Source organism: Chiloscyllium plagiosum, unplaced genomic scaffold, assembly GCF_037043375.1.
Source record: "Chiloscyllium plagiosum isolate Xiang-an unplaced genomic scaffold, Cpla_swu_hap1 HiC_scaffold_24, whole genome shotgun sequence".
NCBI lineage: Eukaryota > Metazoa > Chordata > Chondrichthyes > Orectolobiformes > Hemiscylliidae > Chiloscyllium > Chiloscyllium plagiosum.
In genome coordinates, this window is record NW_028270162.1 from 52,336,741 (window position 1) to 52,344,139 (window position 7,399).

Consider the following 7,399-nt stretch of genomic DNA (forward strand, 5'->3'; position numbering starts at 1 on the left):
GGAAACTTCCTGGTGATTATTACTTACTGCCCTCTATCAACTGATGACTCAGTACTTCATCATTTGCATTGAACTATTTGGAAGAAGTAGTAAGAATAGCAAGACAGACTTTATACTGGGTGGGAACTTCAAACTCGGTGGGGACTTCAATGTCCATTGTCAAGTGTGACTTAATAATACCACCCCTGACCAAGTTGCCCTCTGTATGAAGAAATGTTCCCCTAACTCTCTGCAAAATAATCAGAATTTCAAGATGATATCCTGTTGTCTTGGATTCCCTCAGCATTGTAATACCAACTAACTTATCAATTTCCCTTCAAAATTCTAAAAACATGAACCAAATCACAAGTTAACATTTAATTTTTCAGAGAATGTAAGTCCATTTATATATTTTGCCTTGATAATCCAAGCCTTCAAGCCTTGGTAACATTCTGGTGGACCTGCACCTTACTTTTTCCAAGGGCAATAATGTACTGCAAACTGTACACAGTTTAAGGAGGAGAAAGCAAAGACTGCAGACACTGGAGAATCAATGTTTTGGGCATAAGCCCTTTGTCAGGCATTCCTGATGAAGGGTTTATGCTGGAAACATCAATGCTCCTGCTCCTCAGATGCTGCCTGACCAGTTTTCCTTTTCCAGCACCACACTCTCGACTCTGTACACAGTTTAATCCAGTTTAGGATTTGTATAGCTGTAACATATTCTAGCCCTCTGACTATAAAACCTCACATTTGAGTTACCGTTCTGATTTTTATTAACAAGAGTCTGCTACATTTTGGTGATCTGATTAGATGGATATATACAACACTTCAGACCTCTACTGTTGCTGGTTTTTCACCATGAACGTTTATGTAAATCTATCCTTTCTTGGTCACATAGATGCGATGGTCAAGAAGGCACAACAATGCCTCTTCTTGGTCAGGTGGCTTAGGAAATTCAGCATGTCCATAAGGACCCTCACCAACTTTAACAGATGCATCACAGAAAGCAAACTATCTAGGTGCATAATGGCCTGATACAGCAACTGCTCTGCCGAGAACGGTAAAATACACAGAAAGTTGTGTGCACAGCCCAGATCATCACAGAAGCCAACCTCCCATTCATGGACTCCGTTTACATTTTGCGTTGCCGTGGAAAGGCTGCGAACATCATCAAAAACCTGTCCCACCCTGATAATACCCTCTTCCAACCTCTTCTGTCAGACAGAAGAAACAGAAGCTTGAACATAAGTATCAACAGGTTCAAGAACAGTTTCCTCCAAGCTGAATGGATCTCTCTAATTTCAAACCTAATACTGATCTTGCTTTGTGCACCTCCTGTGCAGCCAAAACCTTATACGGCCTCATTCTGTTTCAGCAACCTATGATCTGTGTGTCCTTGTTTGCTATGATCTGTCTGGACCGCTTGCAAAACAAAACTTTTCACTGTACTTAGGCACATGTGACAATAATAAATCAAATCAAATCAAATCAAATCAAATAATCAAACATTGATAGCTCCACACTTAATCCATTTTCAGAGATCCATCCACCACAATTTTAACTATCAGTCTATCAATAGTTCCTTCTTGACTTCCAAATGGAAACCAATACAGTTTGCATCCATAGATATTTCCCTGTTTAATCCTTTAGTAATATTCCTTCAACAAAAATTAATTCGACATAACCCCTACCCTTTAAAAATCCACATTGATTTTCTCTAATTGGCTCAAATTTGTCTTTATCCTTAATTATTGGTAACAATAACCTCCCCATAATTCATGTTAGACCAATTGCTCTGTGATTCCTTGGATTTTTCCTCCTTCCCATTTTAACAAATCTAGTTACATTTAGTTTTTTTTCTAATCAACCCGCTCAAAGATGTTATGACACACCTCTGGTGTGGGTGGACATTTACAATTTTGAAACCTTTTGGAAAGTTATGGTAGGAATATCAGCATTTTACCCACATACTCACTATGTTATGTGCTAAATAGAATAGCTAGGAGTATATATTGGTACTTTATTAAGTTTTATTTTTAACTTCCCACTACTCATCTTCATTTTCATTCAAGAATAGTTTTGATCTTTTTACTGTCATCAGGTTTTGTGTATTTCCAGTTTTGTTAGTCTTACAAAAAATCTAGAATCTCTGTAACATTTCTCCTTTTCACCTCAAATTGATTTCAATCATACCATGATCACTGTGAGAGAGAGTTTCCTTTATTATTGATTTGGAGATGCTGGTGTTGGACTGGGGTGCACAAAGTTAAAAATCACACAACACCAGGTTATAGTCAAACAGGTTTAATTGGAAGCAGTAGCTTTTGGAGTGCTGCTCCTACAACCACTTGATGAAGGAGCAGTGCTCCGACAGCTAGTGTGTTGTGTGATTTTTTTCCTTTATTATTGGCTGTGTCTGGCTCATTATTCAACCTAGTGAGGCCTACCTGCTTGTTGTTTGTCGAACATGGCTCTTCAGTTCTCTGTTATTGGCAATTATTTCCAAACCAGAGCCATGTACTTTCTTTTTGCTTTGGAGTAACTGGAGAGGGTAAGTTCTAGGTTGAGAACAGGAATTGAACCATGTACTGTTAGCTTGAATTTGATCACTAAGGCCGTTGTTTAGTAAAATGAGTTGGCTAGTCCCTTTGCTAGAAGACTTTGCTCTAGAATTCTATTGTTAAGGCATTCAAAACATTTAATACCATAAGCTTTTGTCACCCTATGTCAAAATGAAAACCAAAAGAACTGCGAATGCTAGAATATTTACACCGGGGAAATGAGGTGTAGGTTGCATGACTGCTTTGCAGAATACTTACGTGCTACCCACAAAAACAATCCTGAGCTTCCAGTTGCCTGCCCTTCAACACTGCGCCCTGTTCCCTGGCCAACTTCGCTGTCTCAGGTTTGCTGCAGTGCTCCAGTGAAGCCCAGCTCAAGCTGGAAGAACCCCACCTCATTTTCCGCTTAGGAACCCTGCAGCCTTCTGGACTCAGTATGGAGTTTCACATTTTTACGGCTTGAGGCACCTTCTCCCAAGTCCTTACCCCAACTCTCACACACCAGGCCTTGTTATCACATGGTCTGCTACTAAACGCTACCCATCGTTAGCTATTAACAGTCCCCATTAATAGTTGTTCATCCTCCTTGTCTGATCGTTACACACTCCTTTGTCTGTCCAACTATCCTTCTCTCTCTTTGGGATCCGTCTCCACCTATTATTTACTCCTTACCTCCTCCACCCCGATCTTATCTTCTGCATTAAAACCAACATTTTCCTTGCCACCATCAGTCCTGAGGAAGGGTCACTGGACCTGAAACATTAACTCTGATTTCTCTCCACAGATGCTGCCAGACCTGCTGAGCATTTCCAACAATTTCTGTTTTTGCTTCAAAATAAAAGTCTCACGTTAAAACAAATTTGTTTTTGCCACAAGATTCTCTAATGCATTCTGCCTCAAGATTGCTACTCTTTCCACAAATTGAAATTGAATCTTTTCTAATTACTTACCCTTACACATATCCTTGCTCACTAATATTGAAATAGTAATATTGAAATAAGGTTACTCCTCCATCTCTTTAGTTGCCAGTCCTTTTTGCACTGTTTAATAGGGTGCCACTGCTGCTATGAAGAAACTCTGGAAGTATTTATGTTGCATCTTTCTTGACTTCAGGATACTCCAGATCACTTTATAATCCATCAGGTACTGTCAAAACATTTTAAATGTAGGAAATATAGCAGACAATGTGTGCACAAATAATTCTCACAAACAGAAATTTAATGACAACCAGATACTTTACCTTATCTTTGTTGACTATCAGGATACATTTTGGCTGGGACACCGAAATGTGCTTCTTTGAGATGTTGCTATGTGATCTTTTGCATTTACCTGAGAGGGTGGATGAGATCAGAGTTTAATATCCGATCTAAAAGATGATACTTCTGACAAAGAAACAATTGCTCAGCACTGCACCTAAGAGTCAGTAAAACTTGTTATTCGGGTATGTCCATAAGCTGGCAGATCTACCTCACTGGTCATGACTTGAAAACTGCTCTTCATTTTTAAAGATTTAGAAATTAAAGAAAAGCTTGCTTTTTTTGTGTTGCATTTAATAACCTCGGGACAGCTAAGTGTATTTTGCAGTGAATGAAGTACTTTTAAAATACATCACTGTTCAAGAAACAGCAGTCAATGTGCACACAGGAAGATCCTATGGACAAAATGTGAAAGAACTGTATAATGTTTTAGTTGAAGGATAATTATTGGCCAGTAGGTGAGGGAAAACTCCCTTAATCTCTGAATAATGCCCTGGGATTGTTTAAGTCCACCTGAACGGCTAAATGAGGCATTGGTTTAATATCTCATCTGAAAGGCAGTAACACACTCTCAGAACATTTGTATACAGGTTGTGAAATCTGGGTTCTTTTCCTTCATATCTGAGGGAAGATTGGAAGAAATTCCAAAGTCTGTTTGAGTGAGAGCAAGCCTTTTTTTTATCCTTGTGAATATGTCTGTATTTGAAGCAAACACTTTTCCTGGACTGGGTTCTGAAACGCTGCTATATTAGTCCCAAGGCACCATGCCAAGCCAAACAATAATCTCACATTCCATAATGTTTTTAAACAGGCTTTTAAGTTTAGCTTGTCACAAAACAGGAATCAAATGCATGCCTGTGGTGCTTTCTATTTACCAAAGACGTTTTACCTCCGTGACGATCAGCCATTGCACACAACAGAGCATTAGTCTCCCTGGAACAGATTACCACGAGCAGTTGTGATTTGCAATAAGGTGAAGCTGGGATCATGTCACCTCTTCAAAAAGAAATTTAATGTTGCATCAATCTCTTTAGATTGATTTACACTTCCCTGTGGGAAAATAATGTAATAATGGAGTGCAACTGTATATTTCTTTTGATATCAGATTTTCATCACAGCACTACTGGCAGATGGTGGAATTTGAATTCTATAATAATCTGGAATTAAGAGTCTAATGATGACCATGAGTCTATTGCCAATTGTCAGGAGGAACCCTATCTGGCTCACTAATGTTCCTTAGGGAAGGAAACTGGTCTGGCCTACATGTGATTCCAGACACACAGCAGCATGATTAACTATTAACTATCCTCTGGGCAAGCAAGGATAGACAATAAATGCTAATCTGTGCCCACATGCTGTGAATGAAAACAAAACAACTTTGTACATTGGCATGTCTTTGATATTCCCACCGAAAAACCTGACACTCTGAATAAGGCAAGTTGTAACCTCTGTATATTACATTGAATGGTCACATTGGAAAGAGCAAGGCACTGTCCCATCACAGTGAATGGAGAGGAGCTCTGCTAATATTACACTAGTTATAGCAGGACATGATGCATTTTGTAATAGGGAACTGGTTTTGTCACGTAAGATCAATAACCTACGTTTATTTAGCACCTTCAATGTAAGATGGCCCTTCACATGCATAGTTAATATTACAGATTACCTACAGTGTGGAAACAGGCTCTTCAGCCCAACAAGTCCACACTGACCCTCTGAAGAGAAACCCACCCCCCCTATATTTACCCCTGACTAATGCACCTAACACTATGGGCAATTTAGCATGGCCAATTCACCTGCCTGCACATCTTTGGACTGTGGGAGGAAACCAGAGCACCCGGAGGAAATCCTCGTAGACATGTGGAGAATGTGCAAACTCCACACAGACAATTACCCGAGGTGTGAATTGAACCCGGGTCCCTGGAGCGTTGAGGCAGCAGTGCTAACCACTGAGCCACCGTGCCACCTGCATAGTATAAAACAAAGTCATACACAGAACCACATGAGGAGATGGTAAGTTATATGGCCAAAAACTTGGTCAAAGAGGTAGGTTTCGGGGTGTATGGAAAATGGAAATGCAAGATAGAGGTACAGAGGAGTTCCAGAGCTTGGAACCTACCCAACTGAGGCCCAGCCGGTCAGGGTGAAGAAACTGGGAGGTGGTGGCAGAGTGGTAATGTCACTGAATTAGTAATCTAGAACCTTAGGCTAATACTCTAGAGAAATGAGTTCATGTCCCACCATAGCAGATGGTGAAATTTGAATCCAACAATTAACAAAACATATCTGGCATATAAAGGTCAGCAAATGTCAATCATAAAACCATTGTGAATTGTTGTATGAACCCATCTGATTCACTAATGTCTATCAGAAGAAGAAACTTTCCATCTTTACCTGGTCTTGCCTACATGTGACTCCATACCACCAGCAATATGGCTGAATTGTCACTGCCCTCTGCAAGTTCAAGGCCAAGTTAAGGATAACATTAAAGGACATTTTCAACTGTTAAGCAAATGAAAAGCAAGTGATCTTGATTTTGAAGGAAATCTACGAGATCAACCACTGGTTGCCTTACACTGAGTAAAGTAGAGCACTGGTCTTGTCATACTGGATGGGGTAGGGCATTGGCCTTGTTACACTGGAAGGGAAAGGGCACTGGCCTTGTTACACTGTATAGGGGAGGGCACTGGTATTTCACAGCGGATAGGGGAGGGCACTGGCCTTGTTACACTGTATAGGGGAGGGCAGTGGTGTTTCACAGTGGATAAGAAAGGGCACTGGCCTTGTTACACTTGATAGGGGAGGGCACTGACCTTGTTACACTGGGCATTATCTGCTTCACACAGGATGGAGTTAGGAACTGGCTGTCTTCCACTGGATGGGCTAGATCAGTGGCTATCTGCCTTTATTCCTGATGAAGGGCTTTTGCCCGAAACGTCGATTTTGCCTGTCCTCGGATGCTGCCTGAATTGCTGTGCTCTTCCAGCACCACTAATCCAGAATCTGGTTTCCAGCATCTGCAGTCATTGTTTTTACCTCATTGATTTTAACCCTACTGCGAATCCTCTTGCAAGGATGCCTGCCTTGAAGAAGTTTTCCTCCTCTCTCTACAAGAATCTCAGGGAGTCTCTCTCTCTCACTGCAACTCCCAGGTACTCTATGCTACTCTCTCCCCACCCCCACCCTCCTCTAGCTTATCTCTCCATGCTTCAGGCTCTCTGCCTTTATTCCTGATGAAGGGCTTTTGCCCGAAACGTCGATTTTGCCTGTCCTCGGATGCTGCCTGAATTGCTGTGCTCTTCCAGCACCACTAATCCAGTGGCTATCTTACACTGGTTGGATAGGGAACTGTACTTGTCATGCTAGATGAAGTTGGGACTCGCTGTGTCACACTGGATTGGGTCGAGCACTGGCTGCCCTACACTGATACAGCAGGACACTGGCTGGAGTAGATCATTATTCACAATTGGACTGAATAGACTGCTGGTCCTTTTACATTGAATGTAAGCCTGCACTGTACTTACACGGACTGGGGAATGGTATGACTCCTATTTTACGTATTGGACCTGGTCTTCCTTTCTCCCTTTCTTCAGATCATGA